The sequence below is a fragment of the Acinonyx jubatus genome, chromosome B1 (genome assembly GCF_027475565.1).
Source record: "Acinonyx jubatus isolate Ajub_Pintada_27869175 chromosome B1, VMU_Ajub_asm_v1.0, whole genome shotgun sequence".
NCBI classification, from domain to species: Eukaryota; Metazoa; Chordata; class Mammalia; order Carnivora; family Felidae; genus Acinonyx; species Acinonyx jubatus.
The window spans coordinates 136,375,694-136,398,208 of record NC_069382.1 but is presented as its reverse complement, the minus strand read 5'-3'; the positions used below and the strand labels follow the sequence as shown (position 1 = coordinate 136,398,208).

Below are 22,515 nucleotides of genomic sequence, written 5' to 3'. Positions count from 1 at the left end.
TGGTCTCTGCATGCTGGCTGGGGAGAACATGAACTGCTTCCAATCCTATGTGAGTTCTGGGAACTCTTCCTTTGATATTTTTAATAAACTCTCTATTTTTTCAATGTAGTCAGAGCAGGTTCCAGAAAATTCTAGCTGAAAGGAGAATAATGGTTGTTTGGATTATATAAATAAGGGAATATAAACTATAAAAGACACCGACTGACAGTCAAGCTGAACAGCCAAGTTCCAACTTGATTTAAGAGTAAAGATGGAACTATTACTGATTTTTGAGAATATAAATGATACAATATAAGGAAATAAATTCTGGGATGAAGTAATATGTTCTTTCAAGAAAAGAAAGGCTAGAAATAGGGAGAACAGCTAGGAAGTCAATTTAACCCAGGTGTTGCTCAATAGTGATGAGCATAGAGCAGCAAAAAGAGAGAAAATGGTTCATATGAACAGCATTTGCAAGGAAGAAATTATTAGACAGAAAAAGCATGGTGACAAACTGGATAAAATGATATTAGAAATGGAAAGGGAAGGGTTGATGACTACCAAGTTCCTATCCAAGATGATACTAAAAGAAATGGACAAGGAAAAATAGCTTTCAAGGGGAGATGATGAGTAAGTTTTGGACTTCTGTTTTATGATGAAGGTGGCATATCCAAGTAACAATGTCCTGGAGGCTGTTGAAAAATAACATACAGTTTCACAAACAGCAGATCTGAGCAGGAGACCTAAGTCTGGACAGAAAGAGACATGGTTAATATGGATAAGTTTAGTTGCTTTTTAAACGTGTTACTGTTCTAAACTCTATCCTCGTGTCAATCTTACTTTAATAAAAGAAAAACTAATAATATTTTCTCTGTTTTAGATTTTGAATGCCTTTTAGTTTCTAGATTTGAAAAGGAATTAGAAATATCATAATAATGCAAGGGAAGCTATTCTTGTGTAATTACTTACACAAGTATTGGAAGCCTCGCATAAACTGTTGTGTTTGAGGGGACTCCAGCCCATATTCTTTACCAGGATTTTGGCTAACCTTCACATAAACAAGCCTCCAAATAGTTCAATAGTCCCCACCAGCAGTTGCCAGGCTAATGCTTTCATTTCCTTTTCATGGCACATTTCCCAAAGAATCTGAGCCTTTTGCATTTTGAGGAAAGATTTCATACAGCAGAAATAGGCTTTAGAAACACAACACATTATGATTTTGTTTGTTCCATGATACAGACAATTTCCAGAACACATCACACAATTTTCTCTACAAACAATTTTCTGGGGTAGCAACCCATTCACCGGTACTACTCTGAATTAATTAGATAAAAACATAAATTATTGCATTCTAGGGCACTTTAGAAATCACCTACTCCAGCTGCCTTATTGAGTAGATGTAAAAATTGTTGTTGGGAAAGGTATAGCTCAGATTTATGGCACAGTTAGAAGTAAAATTAAATTTCTTGCTATTCTGCCCAATGCTATACACTGCACCATTAACTCTGCTAACTTGCAAACATTTTTGAAAAGCTTCTTAAGAAGATGCAAATCAAACATGATTTTTTTGATTCATTCACCTTAAATGTCAGTCTCTTATTATGTCCTAGTTTTCTATTCCACTCATGAATAAAGCAGCTGGGTAACACTGGGTAATCCCCCAGTAATTGGCCTATAATGATTCAGTTGATTTCACAATAAACCTAAAACAAGTACTTTGCTTACATCTCTTTTGTTACTACATGCCTTGACTCCAATTAGGAGATAAATTTCTGGTTTCCAAGGCTATGAATAACAAAGCAAATTTCCTCCCCACTTTATTTATCTATTTATTGATTTATTTATTTATTTTTACAATCTCTACACCCAATGTGGGGCTTGAACTCATGACCCAAGATCAAGAGTCACGTGCTTTACCAACTGAGCCACCAGGCACCCTTCTCCCCACTTTAAAGTGAAGGAAAAGCTAATAAATAATAGATTGTGATTTATGACTTAATCATATCTAGCTTATCCTTGTAGATCCCACTTTACATAAGATTTGTTTTCCAAAAGTTAGCAAACTGGCTATTAGAAACATTTACTATACTTTCCCCAACAGTGTTATATATTGCACTTAGGTAAATTCATTGATAGTATTACTTCTGGGGTGTGTGTGTGTGTGTGTGTGTGTGTGAACTTTTTTTTAATGTTTATTTTTGAGAGAGGTAGTGCAAGCAGGGAGGGGCAGAGAGAGAGGGAAACAGAGGATCCAAAGCAGGCTCCATGCTGACAGCCGAGATCCTGATGAGGGGCTCAAACTCACTAACCATGAGATCATGGCCTGAACAAAGTCAGACGCTCAACCAACTGAGCCACCCAGGCACGCCTAAACTCTCAATGACAAACTGATAACTATCTTTAATTTATAATAATGGTTTGTAAAACATGTTTTTATAAATTTACATGTTTTGCTGCCAATAATACATATTCCCCCACCCCAAAACAGAAGGATACTTTCCCACCCTACTTAGGCTGCACAATTGCAGCTCCAATAGAGGAAGCAGGTCAGAGGGAAGGAGGGAGGAGAGGATGATGGAATCTTACAAATCTAACGGTTTGGTGTTTGGGTTATTTCAGGGGCAGCTGCTAAATCAGGGAAGCTCTAGGTTCAGGGAACTGTCTCAGAGGATGGAAGTTTTATTTACAGGATCCATCTGTAAGTAAGGTACTTGAAAGTAAAAGATCTGTAGACTGTGATGGTAGTTGAGGTGTCTGGCCGCAATAGCAGCCCCTCTTTCAATCAAGCTAGTGAGGGAAGAGCCCCACAGAACAGAACATGTAACTATTAGTTATAAGGTGAATAGTCAAGGGGTGCCTGGGTGGCTCAGTTGGCTAGTCCTCTAACTTCAGCTCAGGTCCTGATCTCAACTTTGTGAGTTCAAGCCCCACATTGGGCTCTGTGCTCACAGCTCAGAGCCTGGAGCCTGCTTCAGGATTCTGTGGCTCCCTCTCTCTTTGCCCCTCCCACCTCTCCAAAATAAATAAATATTAAAAAAAAATTTTTTTTTAACGTGAATGGGCAAAAGCCAAGGACTGTCTGTAGTTTACACAGTTTGGCACTAAACCCAAAACCCTGAGGACCTGAATTTAGTTCTAAATATTAGTTCCTAAAGCATGCTCCAAGTTGAGCAAATTGCCAAGGAGAATATTCCTAGTTAGATGGTTTCTAGATTCCACAATGCAGGTTCTAATCCAACATATTATATCAGTATTTTAGCCTCTATATGTTTTAATAACCATGTTGAATTACCATACAACTCTCTAATTCAACTTATTGGACAAATGTGGTAGATGAAGTTCAAGAATTTAGCCCCTGGTCACAATCCTGTCTAAGCAAAAATGCAGTCATCTGCAGTTCTCAGCACATTATAATTCAAATGGGTAGAATTTTCTATTATAGTTTCAGGCTATTGCAATGTTTTCCATTTTCCACCATCAGTATGAGATCCTCAGGTAAAGTTGAATTATCCATTACTTAAACGTTAAGCAGTTTTTCCATTTTCAAAGCTACACAAGAAAATGTTTTTCTTCTGAGTCCGTGACTCACCAATTCAGTGTTTGAATTATTTCATTACTAGGTGGACATCATTTTCTACTGTTTCAGGCCAAATTTATCTGGTACACATACTCTCAGCACATTGAATTCATTTGAGGAAAATGTAGTAATTTCTATTAATTACAGACCAATGTTAGGTTCTACTATTACAAAGATCACCATACAGATAGAATTAAGGTGACTGTAGTTTTCTTACATGAACCCAAGTGCCTCGGGTGCCCAAAATTGGATGCCTACCCCAGATCACTTACACGGTCAGGGTTTTGATGTGCTCTACTATCTGTGGGCCCTCTAGAATACTTCACCCAGCTCCACAATGTGGGCCACAAACATAATTTCTATCTTAGAAAATTATCTGAACTATTTTAAAAAATTCTTTACAGAAAACAAACTGAGGGTCATTGGAGAGGAGGTGGTTGATGGGGGCAGGTTAAATGGGTGATGGGTATTAAAGAGGGCACTTTTCTGGATGAGCACTGGGTGTCATATGTAAGAGATCAATCACTGGGTTCTACTCCTGAAGCCAAGACTACACTGTATGTTAACTAACTTGAATTTAAATAAAAAATACGTTATATGACCAAAGAAAATAAAATTAATGTAAATAAATTAAAATTAAAATTCTGAAAAATTTAGACATGCAGAACCTCCTTTTACGAAAAACACTACTCTTTTTTGTTGTTATACATCATTTATATATTATCCATTGTTTTATAGTTTGCATTGTAGTCCATTAATCTATTTGGAAGTATAAGTGTCATGCAATGTCAGTTGTACAACATGGGGATTCCACAAGCTATATGTTATGCTGAGCTCACAAGTGTAGCTACCATCTGTCACTATGTAACACTATTACAACACCATTGATTATTATATTCCCTGTGCTGTACCTATTATCCTCAAAGTATTACTCTTATACAATGTGTTTTCTCACCCATATCGCCACCTTCGGATCTTGCATCAAAGTTACTTCTACTCTTTTATGTTTTCTTTCACATCTATGGAGCAAGACAAATAATCCCGATCAGAAATCTTTCCTGAGAAATAGTTCATCATGAGGATTGGTAAATACCCAGAGACTAATATGGAGCCAGGTAACTAGCTCTTCACTCTACCCATGACTCATCTATCTTCCTTCCATTGAATACATACTGGATCCTGTTGGAGATGGAGGCATTTCCTGGCTGAACCAAATTGAACCAAAGCTAAACTGAGCAATGGGAGTGGAGTCGTGAAGGGTTCTAGCTAGATTGTACTGTCATCACCTAACCTGCTTCTTTGTCCCACAGAAGGGGCCAAGACTCATGACTGAAGTCTTCACACCGTGTCCTTAGGTCTCGAGAGGGTATGCCACATGGACGCTCTCTTATCCTCAAATTCTAACCTTTTCTCCTACTTTTGCTTCCTGTATTATATCTTCCTTTTAGCTCCTTTCCATGTGATGTCTCGGAGCCAGACTGTCCTTTGACATGTGACCTTTTACTATGAAATAGCGATGCCTCGACCTCCAGTTTCTTTTTGTTGCTTACTAATGATCTCAAGAAGTCTCCTGAATGCCTATGACTTCTCTCTGCAGCAGAGGGTGAACTCTCACCTCATTTTCTACTACTTTGGCAGGGGGCACTTGGGGGGATTCAAGGAAAGAAGGTCTGAGATGTTGTTAAATAAGGATGAAGACTTCTATTTTGGCCTGTGGCTGATTTTCTAAATACGATTGAAATTAAAAATCCAATTTACCAATAAAATATTATTTTCTTATTGAAGGGTACTCGACCAAATCCTTATGAAAAATACAAATTCCTTCTATTAACTAATTCTGTTCCCCATGAATTAACAACCATTTTCTTATTTCCTGTAGGTATATTTGCCTCCCTTGAGTCTAAATATTTGTGACAGTTTCCCCCTCTGTTAATTGACAAAGACAAGCACCAAACCCAAAATCATATCCTTAATCCCCAGGAAGTGAGTATACCCTCCCACACGTGATTTATTACTTTATTTTCTAAATTTCTATTTGTAAACCTATTATGCATTGGGCATAGTGTTAGGTGATTCTATGAAAGCTAAAATAGGACTCAATTCCTTTCTTCAAGGAACATAGAGAGATAATCAACATAAAGAGATAATCATAAAACAATTTGGAAATACGGTGATCTAGATTTACCCAGGGCATATCCAAGTATAAAGGAAACTGTAGAGGGAATTCGGGTGGGAGAAAGGCAAGACTAACCAGAAGAGGTGCTGACAGAACTTATTCGTATGGAACGTGTAGGCATTTCCAAGCATGGACGATAGGGAAATAGGATTTAAGCCAAGGGGACAGCATGAACAAAGGCATAAAACTGAAAAAAAAAAAAATAACGTGATCTATAAAAAAGCAACTATTAGCAGTTCAGGGTTGCTACAGCATAAACCTCAAACACAAAGCAGTAGAACATGAAGGGCCATGCAAACCAAATTAAGAAGGTTGGAATTTCTGCTATAAGTGATAATGAGTCATTGAAAGGGATTTGCATGGTTAAATCCATGTGTGAGAAACACCCCTGGAGGCTGTGAGGAAGATGGATTGAATAGATATAAAACAGGAGGCAAGGAGACAAACAAGCTGCTGCTCAGGACCTGGATTAGGGCCATGGTGGAGGGACAAGTGATAAGGGGCCTGCCCAATGGGACAAATACTTATGGAGGGAAATTGGCAGCATTGTATGTAAATGGGCTATAAGGACAGGGAAGAAGTGAACACGATTCCAAGTCAAAGTCAGGGTTGTCTCAATAAACAGGAATTGGCAAACATAAGATAGAAAATTCAAGGTGATGGTAGCTCAGGGAGAAGATCAAGATCAGTTCTGCACAGGTTGCATTTAAAATGGTGTGGAATATCTAGAACACCATGGATAGATAGGTACGTCTGAATCTCTGAGATGACTGGGCAGGGAAATATATATGGAACTTTTAACATATAAACAGTAACTAAAACAACAAGAAAAGATGAGATTTTTCAAGGAGGTCATTTTTTCTAACATTAGCAGTGATGACGTTCTTTTTGCAAGATAGCCAGCTTTGCTTACTATTTTTGAAGAGTGACTGTTATTATTTTGTATACTTGTGAATAGCACAGATTTTTTGAGATATACAGTTGGCAGATACACTCTCAGTTTTACTTTTGAATTATAAAAGGTAAGGAAACAGACACAATTGTTTTTTTTTATGATTTCATGACTAAAAACTTGAGGGGTAATTATAAATATTGTTCTTGAAAGCACAATAGCTTAACTATTCATAGGTGGATTTCATGTGTATTCTTACTATCCTAGATAAAAACCTAAAGGTTACTGTTTCTCAAAATTGACCCCAGTTTCTACCCCAAGGTTTTTCATGTAATCTTACAAAGCATATCACAGACAGATATTTAGAGCCAAAAGAAAACCTAGTATTTTCTTTATCTACTCGATACACATCTTATAACAAAGGATTTTCTAGTTCCTCCATTTAAAAAGAAACACTTTTGGGGCTCCTGGGTGGCTCAGTTGGTTAAGTGTCCGACTTCAGCTCAGGTCATGATCTCACACCCGTGAGTTCGAGCCCCGCGTCGGGCTCTGTGCTGACAGCTCAGAGCCTGGAGCCTGCTTTGGATTCTGTGTCTCCCTCTCTCTCTGCCCCTCTACTGTTCATGCTCTGTCTCTCTCTGTCTCCAAAATAGATTAAAAAAACATTTAAAAAATAAATAAATAAATACATAAATAAATAAATAAATAAAAGAAACACTTTGCTCTTTTTGGATTTAAAAGTTATGCCTACTCTTGTGGAAAATATGTAAACTGTGGAAGAGTATGAAGTATAAGAGAGAAAATTGAAATCCCTCCTAAGTTCCCAACTCAAAATCTTAAAGTGTTATAAATGTTAAAATATTATGAATATAGGGGCTCCTAGGTAGCTCTTGATTTGGGCTCAGGTCATGATCTCACGGTTTGTGAGATTCAGCCCTGCCTGCGTCAAACCCACACTATAAGTGTAGAACCTGCTTGGGATTCTCTCTTTCCTTCTCTCTGCTCCTTTCCTACTCATTCTCTCTCTCTCTCTCTCTCTCTCTCTCTCTCTCTCTCTCAAAAAGAAAAAACTGTAAAGAAATATTATGATTATAAAATTTTATAAGTATATTTTAAATATTATAAATATAAATTTCATAGGTATATAAATATAGCATATATAATATACATATATGTAACATACACACATACACACAAATATATATTAAAGAGATAGGAGATTGGCTATTGGGCAAAATTGTGTGCTCACCAAGTCAGTGACTGTAGGTCAGATGTATGTTGTCTAATCAGCTGCTTGCCTGCTACTTTCTAAACAAAGACAAAAGCTGCAAAACATTTACATTTTCCTTAAAAAAACCTTCTTCTAAGGAAAAAACAAATCACTAACTCAAGGAGGGTTTCCTTCATGGTTGCTGTGGGCTTTGCCTTCAAAGAACTTCTGCTAAAGAACAGTTTGACCCCAGCCAGGTAGGGATGGGGGCTTACCGACACTCTCAGGCTTCCCCCCAGCTTGGGGAGTTGGAGTTGCATCCAACTGAGTCCCAAGCTGTGACCCTGTCACCACACTGACCACTGTCTTTTTTCACCCTTTACTTTTGCTCTCAGGATATACAGAAAACAGCATATAGTGTATATATGCTGCTCTCAGTGCCAGGAAACCAAAATTCAGGAACATCTTTGCCCCTTTTCTCTGTGATATTGTAAGAAGGGAGAAGTTTCTTCAAAAGTGACAAGGACTGGCAAGTGATCAACTGCACATGTAGGTGTGTTCATGAATGTATTTGCTCTCTTACTGTATATATGCAACTCTGAATCTTATTACAGTCTAAGCACTTTATCTTCTCTCTGAAAATTCTACATGAACATCAATTACAAGAGCTGTCGGTATCTTATTTTTATGCTGTTCTTTGGTCATTTACCTCACATTGGTTCTAAGTCATCTCAATGCATGCGAGGGCTCTTTGTCCTCCATTGATTGACATCTCAGGACTCCTAAAAATATGGATCTTGTTTAGATTCTGAGTTGAGCAAACCACACTTGAAAAGAAATAAATGGGACAGTTGGTGAACTTTGAGTACCAACTGGGTACTTGGTGATACTACAGAATTATAATTTTAAGGCATGATAATAAAATGTGGTTACAGTTTTAAAAGTGATCTTTGAAAGATTAAAGGAAGATTGTTGACTCTGCTCACGACACTTCTGAAAGGCTCAGTCCCACAACTCTGCCCTTACTTCAGATGCCAATTGCAAGTAATGGATCTCAGGGATGCCCACTCTTCTGTCCAGTGGCTACAAAGTCAAGAGTTCCCACACCACCACCACCCTCGGGTTTGATGATTTGCTTGAACAGCCCACAAAACTCAAGGACAGATTTACTTATGCTTACAGGGCTTTTATAAAAAAATATATTATAAAAATACAGATTAACAGCCAAGAAAGAGGTTCATAGGGTGATGTCTGGGAGGCTGTGAGCACAGGAGCTTCTGTTCCCATGGAATTTGGGGTACACCATCTTCATGAAATGCAAATGTGTTCACTGGCCCAGAATCTCTCCAAACCCAATTGTTTCAGGTTTTTATAGAGGTCTTGTTACATACGTATGAAAGATTGGCGATTAACTCCATCTCTAGCCCTCTAGCCCCTCTCCCCTCTACAGAGATGGGAGGCTCAGGCTGAAGGTTCTAACTCGCTAATCACATGGTTGTTTCCTCTAACAACCAGCTCCTATCCTGAAGCTATCTGAGGCCCCACCAAGAGTCGCCTCATTGGCATAAACTCAGGCGTGGTTGGAAGGAGCTCATTGTGAAGAACAGAGGCTCCTCTCAGCCTGTCATTCAGGAAATTACAAGGGTTTTAGGAGCTCGGTGCCTCAAACAGGATGAAGACCAGATATATATTTCTTATTATATCACAAAACCACACAATCCACACTGAAGTTCTTTTTTGGATGAAAAGATATGATGTCTGAGACTTGACATAAAATAATCTAGTTGATGGGAGTGAGTTTGTGGGAGGAAAGAGATGATTCCAATGGGCCCTTTGTGAAGAATTGTTGAAGCTGCAAATGGGCCCGTGGGGATTCATTAGTCTCTCTTCTTTTAGGTATGTTTGAAATATTCCACAATACATTTTTAAAAAGGGGAATAAGGGGTGAACTGAGTCTCTAAATAAATACACTAAATAAGTATTTTGTGAAACTTTTGTTCACCTTCCCGGTGAAGTGCCTTCCGATATTTTCCATTGTATTCTATGCTATTCCATACTTTCATTCTGGCTGTGGCCCACAAATTTGATTTTGCAATTCAAGAAAGGAACACACCATCCGCTGTTTAAAAACGAGTATTCTCCCCAAGTTCCACCTCCCAGTCAGCCTTTTCCCACTACTAACTCATCGTTGCTACTGCTTGTTGCAGACCCAATTTAAATCAGAATCCTGACTTCTGATTGCCTAGAATGGGAGTTTGGCGAATTTCAAACCATCACCATTGTAAATGATTCTGTGAAGAGTCTTTATGTGTGTATATCTCTCTCTATAATTCTTGCAAGTGGGATTGCAGGGTCAAGTAACAGGAATAGTTATCAGGCTTGTTATGCATGTTGTCAAATTGCTTTCCAAAAATGAGTAAGTTGCACTCCCATGAGCTATCAATGAGCATGCTTATCTTATGGTTCCCTAGCTGGTAGGCTTTTTTTTAAATATATTTTTTAATGTTTATTTATTTGTGTTTATTTATTTATTGAGAGAGAGAGAAAATGTGAGCGGGGGAGGGGCAAAGAGAGAGGGAGACACAGAGTCAGAAGCAGGCTCTAGGCTCTGAGCTGTCAGCACAGAACCCTTCGCGGGGCTGGAACTCAAACTCATGGACCATGAGATCATGACCTGAGCCTAAGCGGGCCACTTAACCAACTGAGCCACCCAAGTGCCCCTAGGCTTTTTAATTGTTCCTCACTTTGAAAGACAAAAACATTTCATTTTACTCAGATTGCTTTTTTTTTAATGTTTATTTATTTATTTTGGGGAGACAAAGAGACAGAGTGGGAGAGGGGCAAAGAGAGAGGGAAACACAGAATCAGAAGCAGGCTCCAGGCTCTGAGCTGTCAGCACAGAGCCCGACAAGGGGCTCAAACTCACGAACTGTGAAATCATGTCCTGAGCTGAAGTGGGGCCCATAACCAAATGAGCCACCAAGGTGCCCCTACTCAAATTTCTTTTACCATTAGCAAAGCTTATCCTCATTTCAATTATTTGTTGGCTATTATTTATTTTCTGTGGTCTATCTATTTCTGTCCTCTCCCCATATTTAGTTAGGACCATTGAAATTTTTTAAATTACTTTATAAGAGAATTTTATAATTGAAGGTTTTTTATGGCACATATTCTCTCTTAAACTTCTTCCTCTGTTAGTCCCGAACAAAATATTGCTGGTTTACCTTTTTATGTTTGTTATCATGTATTATCAAGCTGGCATATCTTACCAGCTTCTTAAGGGTGAAACAATGGATTTTTAAATGCAGTGTGTTCTCTGCTATTCCACTTCCAGTGGGGTGTTTAATCTGTCCATCATACTGACAAGAGAGTTATGCTTTGTACAAACAAGAGGTTCCTGAGTATATGATATGGTTGAAGGAGATTCAAGAAACTGCCTCACTGTCTACTCAAAAATATCTCCTCTTATAGTGACAGAGCAGATACCCCACAATTAGAGATACATGGTGTTGGCAAATGGAAGAAGAGACAAACTATTCTGTACTAATGTAAGTGTCCTCACCCCAAGCCTTTAGCACGGCAGAAGACTAGAAGAGAAAGAAGGTGAAAGCAGACACAAGAGCAGGAGAGAAGCTGATTCTGAAGATGAATATCAAGTCACACCCCTCATGGCAGTCTCAGGATAGCAGAGGAATAATCTGAACATTTGTTAGAACTAAACAAGTGCCAGGTACTGCTCTAGGAATAATCAGATAAGGCCTGGTTTCTACCCTTAACTCAGCTGAGAAGCAGAATAGTAAATCAATTCTTACAGGACAGAGCTTCAGTTTCTATGGTAGAATATCTATTCATCCCAGACACTGGAATGTAAATTAGGCTAGCTGAGGGTCACAGGTTCCCATGGGAGATAATGTGTGATATGAGATTTGAAGACTGAGTAGGACTTAGCTAGATAGAAAAAAAAAATGTGGAGAGGGCAATCTACGCAAAGAAAACAGGATGTCTTACAGGGAGACCCTGGCAGGGCCTGAAATGACGTGTTATTTTTGTTTATGTTTTTGTTTTATTTAAATTCAAGTTAGTTAACATACAGTGTCGTCTTGCCTTCAGGAGTAGAACCTAGTGATTTATCTCTTACATGGGACACCCAATGCTCATCGCGAAAAGTGCCCTCCTTAATGCCTATCACCCATTTAACCCATCCCCCCATCCACCTCGCCTCCAGCACGTAGTGGGAAAGCCCAAGAGAAATCTGGGGTTGGGAATGCGCGGGGTGGCCTGAGAGGCAGCTTCCAGGTTTTGGAGAATGTGTATGCTGAGCTACAGAATGTGTTTAGAAAGCCACTGGTGTTAGGGAAATATTTTAAACAAGGATGTAATATCTGATATTTTAAAAGATAATCATAATTGCAAGGGGATGAAGGCTGAGAGGGGATGAAGACAAAAGGGGGAGCTGATTGCAAAGCTATTGTATTAATTCAGGTATGAATTGGTGTATGATGCAGCATTTGGAGGGAAGCAGATAAACATGAGAGATTAGGAGGTGGAATCTCTAAGACTTGATGAAAGACAGGATGCATGGCGAGGGAGAGGGAAAAGCTTGAGATGACCCACATTCCTAGCTTAGGTGACTAGGTGGATAGTGGTATCACTTGCTGATGACTCATACCCATCAAATCATGATTCATAAACATGATAAGACATTGTTTCTACTGTTTCACTCTTAAAAACTGGCAAAGGAAGAAGCAGAATCAGTTGCAAAGGAAAAGATGGCATAGCATTGTAGTGTAGTGCAAAGGGTTTTGGTGTAAGAATTTATGGAACAAGTATAAGTTAATGATCTCACTTACTATTTAAATGAAGAAGACCTTCAGACAGAGACGTGTCAGCTAAAGAGGGATAGCTGGATGAGCGGTTCTTTCTCCTTAATGTTTTCCCTCTTTGATTCTTCCCACCCTCACCACGACGGACCCCAACAAATAGCTGCCCCCCATTTAGTTCTGGCTCAGAAGAAACAACACCTCTTTCCTTGGCTTAGCTCTGTACAGTTGAAGTAGACAGACATTTTTTAGAGATAGTTTTCCACATTATGTACAGAAATACCAAATTTCCAGAGAAGGCTGTGAATCATTTAAGCTTCTCTTTCTGCCTCAGGTTGTTTTTCTATTATGTGGATTCTCAATGCTTTTAGTCTATGTTGTTTCAGTGTTATTTTTGTTATTTCTCCTTGATCACATTCTAATTATATCTTATATTCCTGCTTCCCCAATCTTGAGTACAAAATGAGGTCACATTCCTTTTAACATTCAAAATAAATTTTGACCCTGTGGTCCATCCCAGTATCCTGTCATAAATGTTTATTTCCTCTTCAGCTCGCTCCCTTAAGGTAACTCCAAAGCTTCCATGATGTCTAATATATTCACTTATTATTGCTGAGTAACAAATTACCACAAATTTAGCAGCTTAAAATAACACTCATTCATTATGTCATAGTTAGTAGGTGAGAAGTGTAGCATGGTATGGCTGGATTCTCAGTTCAGGGTCTCACAAGGCTGAGATTAATTTGTCAGCAGACTAGATTCCTTTCTGGATGTTCTGGGGAAGAAGACTCTCCCAAGCCCATTTTTATTGTTGCCAGAATCCAGTTCCTTCTAATTATAGAACTGAAGTCCCTATTGCGCCTTCAACTTACAGCCAGTGACAGAGCATCAAATCTTTCACATGCCTTGGATTACCCTGACTTCTTCTACCTCCCTCTTCTGTTTTCAAGGGCTCTTGTGATTACATTGTGCCCTCCTGGATAATCCAGGATTTTCTCCTATTTTAATTTATAAGCTTGGTTGTATCTGCAAAGTCCCTTTTAACACAGAATGTAACATATTTGCAGATACAACAGCAAGAGAGATCACAGTAGATATATTTAATTCTGCCAACCACGTCTACCTGTTACCAAGAGATAAGTCTTAGTTACTATCCTTTGAGGGACACAAACTCACAAAACCATTTTCAATTACCAAGAAATCCCCTTTCTGACGTAGCAAGTTATCCCTGTTGAAACCCAGGCACCCACCAGCGAACTTCAACCTTCTCAAAATCATCTTCCTTATCTACCAAATGATCCTGTTTCCTAGATAAGCACTACCATCAAAACTTGATAATGAATCTGCCTAGTAAAACTCCTGTCCACTTAAGACAGGCATTTTAATGACCTGGAGCTAATATATCTCCATATTCTCACCTCCAGGGACATGCTGCTCCGTCACAGCTCCACATTGCTAAACTTTGTTTCACAATACTCATTATAATATGATTCTCTAATTGCACATCTCTTTTGGCTTATACACATTCAGAGCCATTTCACCTCAAAGCACAATTACACAGCCTGAGCCTGAAGGAGTGGTCAGTATTCCTCACAACATACCTACCCCCTGTGTATTCTTCCCAACTTCTCTACCTGATTTCTAGGAACCAAGATTCCCTTTTCCAATATGCTAACATGCCTTTTAATGAAAGTCTTTACCCATCACATGAATAAAAAATTATAATTCCAAAAGCCTATCTACAGATATGAAAGAAAAGTATGGTAATTACAATGTAGACTTTGTGACTATTCATAGGAAGGCCAATAAGCTGAAAAAGCATCTTAATATTCAAAATGTAAAAATGAATGAAGAGTTTGTTGATGGAATAGCTCCATATATTTTATATTCACAAAATTTGAGTTTCCAAGACCTTCTAGGATAGAGAGAATATGATAAATCAAAGAACATTTGTTATTTTTAAAGAACAGAATTTTAATCTTACAATTTGAATGCATGCTACCCCCTTTCCCCTAAGGAAACTTACCAATAATAACCATCATGTTTTGGCTTTATTTTCTTATTCCTTGCTTGCATTTGGTAATAAGGATCTACTTGTTATGTTTTTTCACACCTTCTATTTCCCTTTGTCCTTATGGTACTGTCCTATCCTAACCCCTCCTACAGCTGTATGCAATTCTCTGTCTCCTTCTTGGGATTTTCACTTATGTATATCCAATGTAAATTGTGACATCAGAAACATAAAATGAGACAGGGGAGAGTGTGTAAATGTGAACATTTTGTATGCATTCAAAGTTAAGTTCTTATCAACTTAAAATAAACTCTATAAATAAAAGATGTTTTATGTAAGCCTCATGGTAACTACAAAACAAAAACCTATAACAAATACAAAAATTATAAAGAAGAAGAAATTTAAACATACCACTACAGAAAATCATCAAATGACAAAGGAAGAGAGTAAGAAAACAATAAAAGAACAGAGGAATTGCAAACAGCCAGAAAGCAAAATGGCACTAGTAAGTCCAGACCTATCAATAATTAAATGTAAATGGACTAAATTCTCCAATAAAAGACTTAGAGTGTCTGAATGAATACAAGAAAATAAATAAATAAATAAATAAATAAACAAACAAACAAGCAAACAAATAAATAAAACAAGACCCAACTATACGTTTCCTAGAAATGATTCACTTCAGCTTTGAGGACACACACAGACTGAAAGTGAAGGAATAGAAAAAGATACTCCATGCAAATGGAAATTAAAAGAAAGCAGAGGCAGCTATACTTACATCAGACAAAATGGGGTTTAAAATATAGATTATAATAAGAGGCAAAAAGAGATCATTATATAATGATATAAGGGCCAATACAGAAAGAAAATATAGCATTTGTAAACATTTAGGATATGTGTAAGTTCATAAGGATATTCACAGTCCACTATTCTTGTTCTCACCAAATCAGTAGAGCAAAAAGCTAGGTGTATTTAAGTAAATTCTTTTTCTTCATGGAGGCTTGCAGAAAAAGCATTTTTTCTAACATTCCTAAGTTCTAGTATAACTATCCGTCTGATTCTTCAAGCTGGGAACCTAAGAGTCATCTGTAATGCTTCTCAGTAATGACTTCTAGAATTGCTGTCTGCTGTACATACCCTAATTGTATCTATGTTTCTGCAACCCCATAACCTATAATACTTTTCAATTCTAGCCTGGATTAATGAAACAGACTTTAAACTGGTCACCTGGATTCTAGCATTCTTTACTGCCATCTCCTTAAATCCATTCTTCATTCACTGCCAGGATAGCCTATCTAAACTGCATATCTTTCCCTGCCACTTTCCTATTTATAATCCTCAGATATTCCCATTGCTTACAGGATGAAGATAGTATTGTTTGGTGTGATAAATAAGGCCTTCTGTGACCTGCTTCCTGGGTATGTCTTCAGTCTCATTTCTCACCCACCTACTTGAACTTTCTGTTCAATTGATATTGCATTGTTGGCCACCCTACCCCCAGCATTCTCCATTTCACTTCTCACAGCATGATTCCTCATGATGTCTTATCTAGTTGGAGGGCCATTTTTCCATCCCTGATGCCATCCCTCTGCCTGGCTAATTTCTATCACTTATTTAAGACTCAGGCCTCGTGTCACTTCATCTAGGGAGCTATTTTGAACTTCTGTCAGTCAGAGTAAGGTTTCTCTCCTCTGTCTTCCCATCGAATTTCAGGCATATTTGTATTGCTTGAATTATCTGCTTTCTCCTGTTAGTGAACTTATAAGGCAGGAACTGTATGTTATTCCTCATTCTATCCCAAACATGTAAAAATGTGCTTGATATATATATATATATAGATAGATAGATATATATATATATATATGCATGCTTGATATATATATATGTACATATATGTATATAGTATATATATATATAGCATATCTTGTATATATAGATATATATAGTATATCTGATTTTATTGGATTAATGCTGATTTTGCTACATATACATATATATAGTATATCTTCTCCATTATTATTCTCTTAAAAAAAATGAATGAATGAATTAGTGAATTAATTAACGTGACTTCACAGATACTTCTCTCACCTCCTTGCCTTGCTAGAGCATGTGGCATCTAGACAATATTTCCCTCTTAACCTGCAGGAAAAATTGGACAAAGGACTTTGAAGTAAGAAACCCTCCAAAAGCCTTATTTTCTTAAATATTTACCTAGTAGAACCCCTTAGATGGCCTAATTGGGTGGGAGGAAGACAGCAGATGGTACCTAACATGGGGAGCACCTTTTTAATCCAGATGGCAAAATTTCCATGAATGATGCCACGTATTTAGAGATGTCCTGGACCAGATCTCTGATTCTGTTCATCTCAGAGAACACTTTGTCTCACTCAGGTGATAACCGTGATATAAACAATTGTTCCTACAAGATCCACCCATTACAATATCTATAGTGTGCCAAGAGGGGACTCTCAAACATAAACAGACTGCACAGAAAGGCTTTATTTCAGTTATCACCATGGCTTGGTCAGAAAACCTACGCTGCATTTTAATACACACACCCTACATACACCCAGCCTGGTGAACTCAAGCAAAGCTTGGAGGTTTCTAATCCTGCTCTAATGCGCGTGGTGAATTAGGCCCAATTTTTTGAGAAGAGTGCCTCTTCACACTCCATGAGATGAAATAACTCCTTTTTAGCTGATTTTTTACCCTAAAGGGACAATTTGGCTCAAAAAGCTCCCTATTTGGACTTTATTCCTTGCCTTCCTCCTCATGGTTTGCTCCCAGGGGAGAATCTGTACTGCTTGCATGGGATATAAGCATATTGCCTAGCCTGATAAACCTGACATAGAGTAATAGTGAAGACAAACAATGAAATAATCATCTTAAAATCACAGGCTGAATGCTGATTTTGCTACATAATATCTAGAACATTCTGTAGCTCTAATTTTATTTTCTATAAAGTAATAATTGAATAATAATTATTATTATTATAATACACACGTACATACATATATACTCTATTTCACGTGATTGTTTTGGACGTTAAACAAGAGTATAAAGTGATAGCTCTTTGTAAGTGATAAAGCACTAGATCAATGCAAAATTAGCAGCTATTGTTTCAATAATATCAGAAAGAGAATGAGATTAAGGGAGGGCTCACTGTGAACCTCACTCCATCCCTGCACCATCCCTTCAAGTTTCTGCTTTGGAAAAGTGTTTCCTCTTCAGTCTCTTTACCACAAATGGCCATATAGGCCAATTGCTATGGGACTACCTGGTGGCATTCTTGCTTGAGCTTGAGGTTCTCGCTCTAGGTTTTGTAACTGAGAGGCGCTCCAGAATGTTTTTATACTTGCTCTGATTGACAATCAGAAAGAGTTTGTATAACTTGTAAATCTATTTCCATAGTCTTATTATGGGGGAAATCTGATGATGTGTTCATCTGTTACTATCACCCACTGTTTTCCCACCGCGTGGGGCTGGTAATAAAGCATTCGAGATGCCCTGCCAGAGGGCTGGGGTCCCCAGTGAGGAGGCCAGTTTACAGTTTAGGATTATGGAAAGAGGTATGAAATCCTTCCTCAGAACCTTTGCCTATAAGAAGGGTCCCTCAGAACAAGCTGCTCCCTGGTGGTGACCTAAGAAATATATTGGCTACATTATTCTCTACCCTAGGGAATCTATTACAATTAGTCAGGTATCAGGTATTATATTCCATTCACCTCTCCCTCGGTGTTTTCTACCACCAGTCCATCCACTTGACACAATACTTTTGGTTCAAAGCGCTATGGTGAGCATGCCAGACAGGTGCTAATCTGTCTTCTTGCACAAGTGAAAATTAAAAATGGTGGCCTACCGGCAGTGAGCTCCCCCTTGTACCCCTGTGCCTTAAGATGATAGGAGAGCCAACCTTACTAGCTCTCCATGCTTCACTGAGCACACTGTGTCCCCAAAGGGAAGGCACACACAGTTTCTGCCTTTTAGTAGGAGACAGTTAAGAATCATATTTCATATTTAATTTTAAACCCACAGCAATTTACCTTCTGCCTTACCTTCCAGTGTACGACTAAAAATTTCTCATAATGGTGAATACTGAGGTATGCACATTTTTCAGTTCTTATAAAATCTACCTTTTACTATCCTTTCTACCTAGAATGCTTGGCTCTACTGCCTTCTGTCAGGAAATGCTCACTAGAAATACATTTGACCAATACATATATTCTTTTCTGACCCTTACAGTCCAAAAGTGCCTTACATAAATTTCTACTGTACGATTTTTCATACTCTCCTATAATCTTTTGTTTACCTTTTTGATGTCCCACAGACTATGAGTTCCTTGAAAGTAAGAACTGTTCTTTTGTTTTTTATTTTTTTGTTTCTTATTGTTAAATACTTAGGACCATTCCTGGCACAAAATAGATGCTTGAAATTGTGTTGAATGGAATTGAATGACCCTTCTGACTATCTGTCACTGGGGCTTTTAATGTTCCCAGTTATCTTAATAGTTACAGTGTGTTGTTCAACAATTATCTATATTTTCCCAACTGGCGTGAGCATTTATTACATAGCTTATTGAATTTAGAGATGCAGTGTATAGCCATGAACATTAACCAAGTAAACTAACTTATGGAAAAACTAAACTTTAGATTTCGTATTCTCACCAACCAAAATAATTGATCAAACATATATTTTTACATGGAACATGATATTTCAGAAATTAGGTATTATAGAATGTTTTACTACTTTGCTTTATATGGAAAATAAAAAAATAACAAGAATATTTATTTTTCTAGATTAAAATTCATGTCTCTATACCACAATTGCGATTCCATGTAATGTAATTTTTCCACAGCAATAAATTTTTTTTAAAAATCAACCATAAGAAAACATGTTTTAGCATTGTTTAAACATCTTTATCATATTTTTGGCAAATCTGTGGCAGAACTTTGGAAACATTTTACATGAACATTGGGTGGATCAACTCTAAAACAGCAATATTTATTAAATTTTTTTAATGTTTATTTATTTCTGAGACCGAGAGAGACAGAGCATGAGTGGAGGAGGGGCAGAGAGAGAGGGAGACACAGAATCAGAAGCAGGCTCCAGGCTCTGAGCTGTCAGCACAGAGCCCGATGACGGGCTCAAACTCACAAACCATGAGATCATGACCTGAGCCGACATTGGTCGCTCAACCGACTGAGTCACCCAGGCGCCCCTAAAACAGCAACATTTAAATTTTTAGATTTCTAGGTGTGGAGACCATACATCTTGGCTTGTCCAGCATCATCTGAGCTTATTCTTATTGTCTTGGCACAATTATTAGTAGCAACCCCTACCTTCTCCAAGAGGATCTTAGTTTGGACAGTAAAATTATCAGGCAATCTTACATATAGGCTGTCTATACAGAGATTTAAAAAAAAAGGAAACAATAGTGTTTAACCCTTAAGTGTCCCCATGGTTGATATGAAATCTCCTGATTTTTTTAGGTTTTGATAAAATCTTTTGATTTAACAAAAACTAGTTTGGTAGGATTTTAACTTTGTTTTTACAAATTTCCTTTAAATAAGAGTATTTCTCTGTCCTACAAATTATATTTTATCAATATACCTTCTTTCCTTTTATCTCAAATGGAATGTGTTTTAATTTTATAACCATATGCAAGTCTTAGGTACTCTAAAAGTCTATTGGTCCAACTATATAAAATCCAGAAAGAGTCCATTATTCATAGAGATTGAAACAAAACTCCTTTCTAATTATTATAAACTGTTGATTGTATTCATAGGAAAAATCTCTTAGACGAGAATAGCTTCGATTCCAGTGATATGTTCTCTGTGATGTCAAATCTCATGTTTACATGGTAGTGATTTCATTTTTTCTCTGTGCTTTACATACTGGTGACTGGAATTGTCACAATCATTATGTTTATTCTGTATTCACCCCGAAGACCTTAGCTTGCCTCTAAATATATTCTAATGCAATTTTTAAAATCTTTAATAACATTGTGCATTTTGTGTTTTCATAATTTCTATAACTATGTCCCTTCCATTTATTCAAAGGAAGGTGGTGAACAAAACTAGGCCAAAAAAGGTATTCTGGACAATGACTTTGAAATTTACTCCCCCTGGTGGTCCAAAGCCCTGTTGCCCTGTGATGTCATTAGAATATTTTCTCTGGTATCAACAATTATCATGCAAAATAAATGACAAACAGGTAATTGTTTCCAAAAATATACATGAGGTCCCCTTATCACTTCATTATCACAGTTTACTTGTATAAGTTGTGTATAAGTACACTCATACCTGTATACTAGAATACCCAATTTCCAATATATTTATCATAAGGAGTAAATGGAAAATTGTTCTTTTATTCCAAAAGCTTAAATAGTTTTATATACGTTACCTCAGAATTTCTTCTATCTATTATGGATACACTATGTTTGTTCTGTATTTTTAAGTTGTGAACACTGACTGAGACATAAATCAAAATAATGTGTAAGAACTCACTGAATCAAAAGAGGCTTTTATAATCATAACATTGTAAAGAGTCTTTGAAATATGCAGTTCAACTTCTGACTTCAGATGAGAGGAAATTGAAATCATTGCATCAGGTTCAGATTTCCTAAGTACTGGGTCAGTGTTCTAGATCAATTCTCTTAATTTCCTTTTAAAATAATTTTTTCTTGCTTCAACTTTGTTTTAATTCTGTAATAACTGAAATTAATATTATTAATTGGGTCATAAATAATAATAGTAGAGATGGGTATATATGATTTATTTAATCCATAAACATTTATTGAGTGACACTTAATAATATAGAAAGTACATTTGGGTGGCTCAGTAGGTTAAGTGTCTGACTTCGGCTCAGGTCATGATTTTGCGGTTCCTGAGTTTGAACTCATGTCAGGCTCTGTGCTGACAGCTCAGAACCTGGAACCTGCTATGTATTCTGGGTCTCCCTCTCTCTCTGCCCCTCCCCCACTCGCACCCTGTCTCTGTCTGTCTCTCTCTCTCTCAAAAATAAATAAACCTTAAGAAAATCTTTAAAAAAATAAAAAGAGTACAGCAAAGATAAATAAGTTCGGAAGGTGAAAGAGTAAAATTCAGTTTTTGATATGTTGAGATTGAGAAGTCTATGGTTTATCCCAGTAAATACAATTAAGCAGGTGATGTGGATTAGCAACTCAGATGGGAAAACTGAGATGGAGCAGAGGGTGGGGTAAATTGGCATAAGGGAGGTGGGTTTAATTATAAGTATTAGGAGAAAAATGTGACAGCCTGGAGAAAATCTGAGTTTGGAGAAATTTGTAAATCTCTTTTCTTCCCTTTCTCTTATTCCTCTTCTTTCTACTTCTTTTCTTTTCTTTTCTTCTCTTTTCTATTCTTTTCTTTTTTTCTTCCTTTCTTTCTTTCCTTCCTTCTTTCTTTTCTTGTTTAGTTGGGATCATTGGCATGTGTTTGTTGGTTCTGGGGAAAATTGATGATGAACTGAATTTGATTATATCAGAAAAATTTTAGATAATTATTTGAAGTAACTAAAGAGGCATTAAGGGATGGAATTTAGAATATAGATGGATATGATTTTTTCTTTGGAAAGGAAGAGGTGCACCTATTCCTCTGAGTTGAATGGAAGGAGGTAGGGGACATTGTCAATATAAACAAATTTGCTACTGATGGAACAGGATATTGATCATGTTTCCATTGATGTTCTTTATTTTTCTAGTGAAGTAAGAGATAACTCATCTTCTGAGACTAAGGAGGAAAGTGGAGGAATAGGAGACAGGAACAATATAATGAATGATAGAGAAAGATAACTAGAGACATGTAAAAAAATTGCTCTGCAGCACCTGA

At 37.3% G+C, this 22,515-nt stretch overlaps 1 protein-coding gene across 3 annotated transcripts in view; it reads left to right on the top strand.

Annotated features, from left to right (window-relative positions):
* Positions 1 to 22,515, top strand: part of CFAP299 (cilia and flagella associated protein 299) — a 578,028-nt gene that overhangs the window by 529,310 nt on the left and 26,203 nt on the right. The window contains exon 5 of one of the 3 annotated variants that reach the window (XR_003420180.2): positions 8,230 to 8,387. The exons of the other annotated variants lie outside the window; for them this stretch is intronic. The gene's annotated coding sequence lies outside the window, so the exon portion shown is untranslated. The remainder of the gene's footprint in view (positions 1 to 8,229; positions 8,388 to 22,515) is intronic. 3 annotated transcript variants of the gene reach the window in all.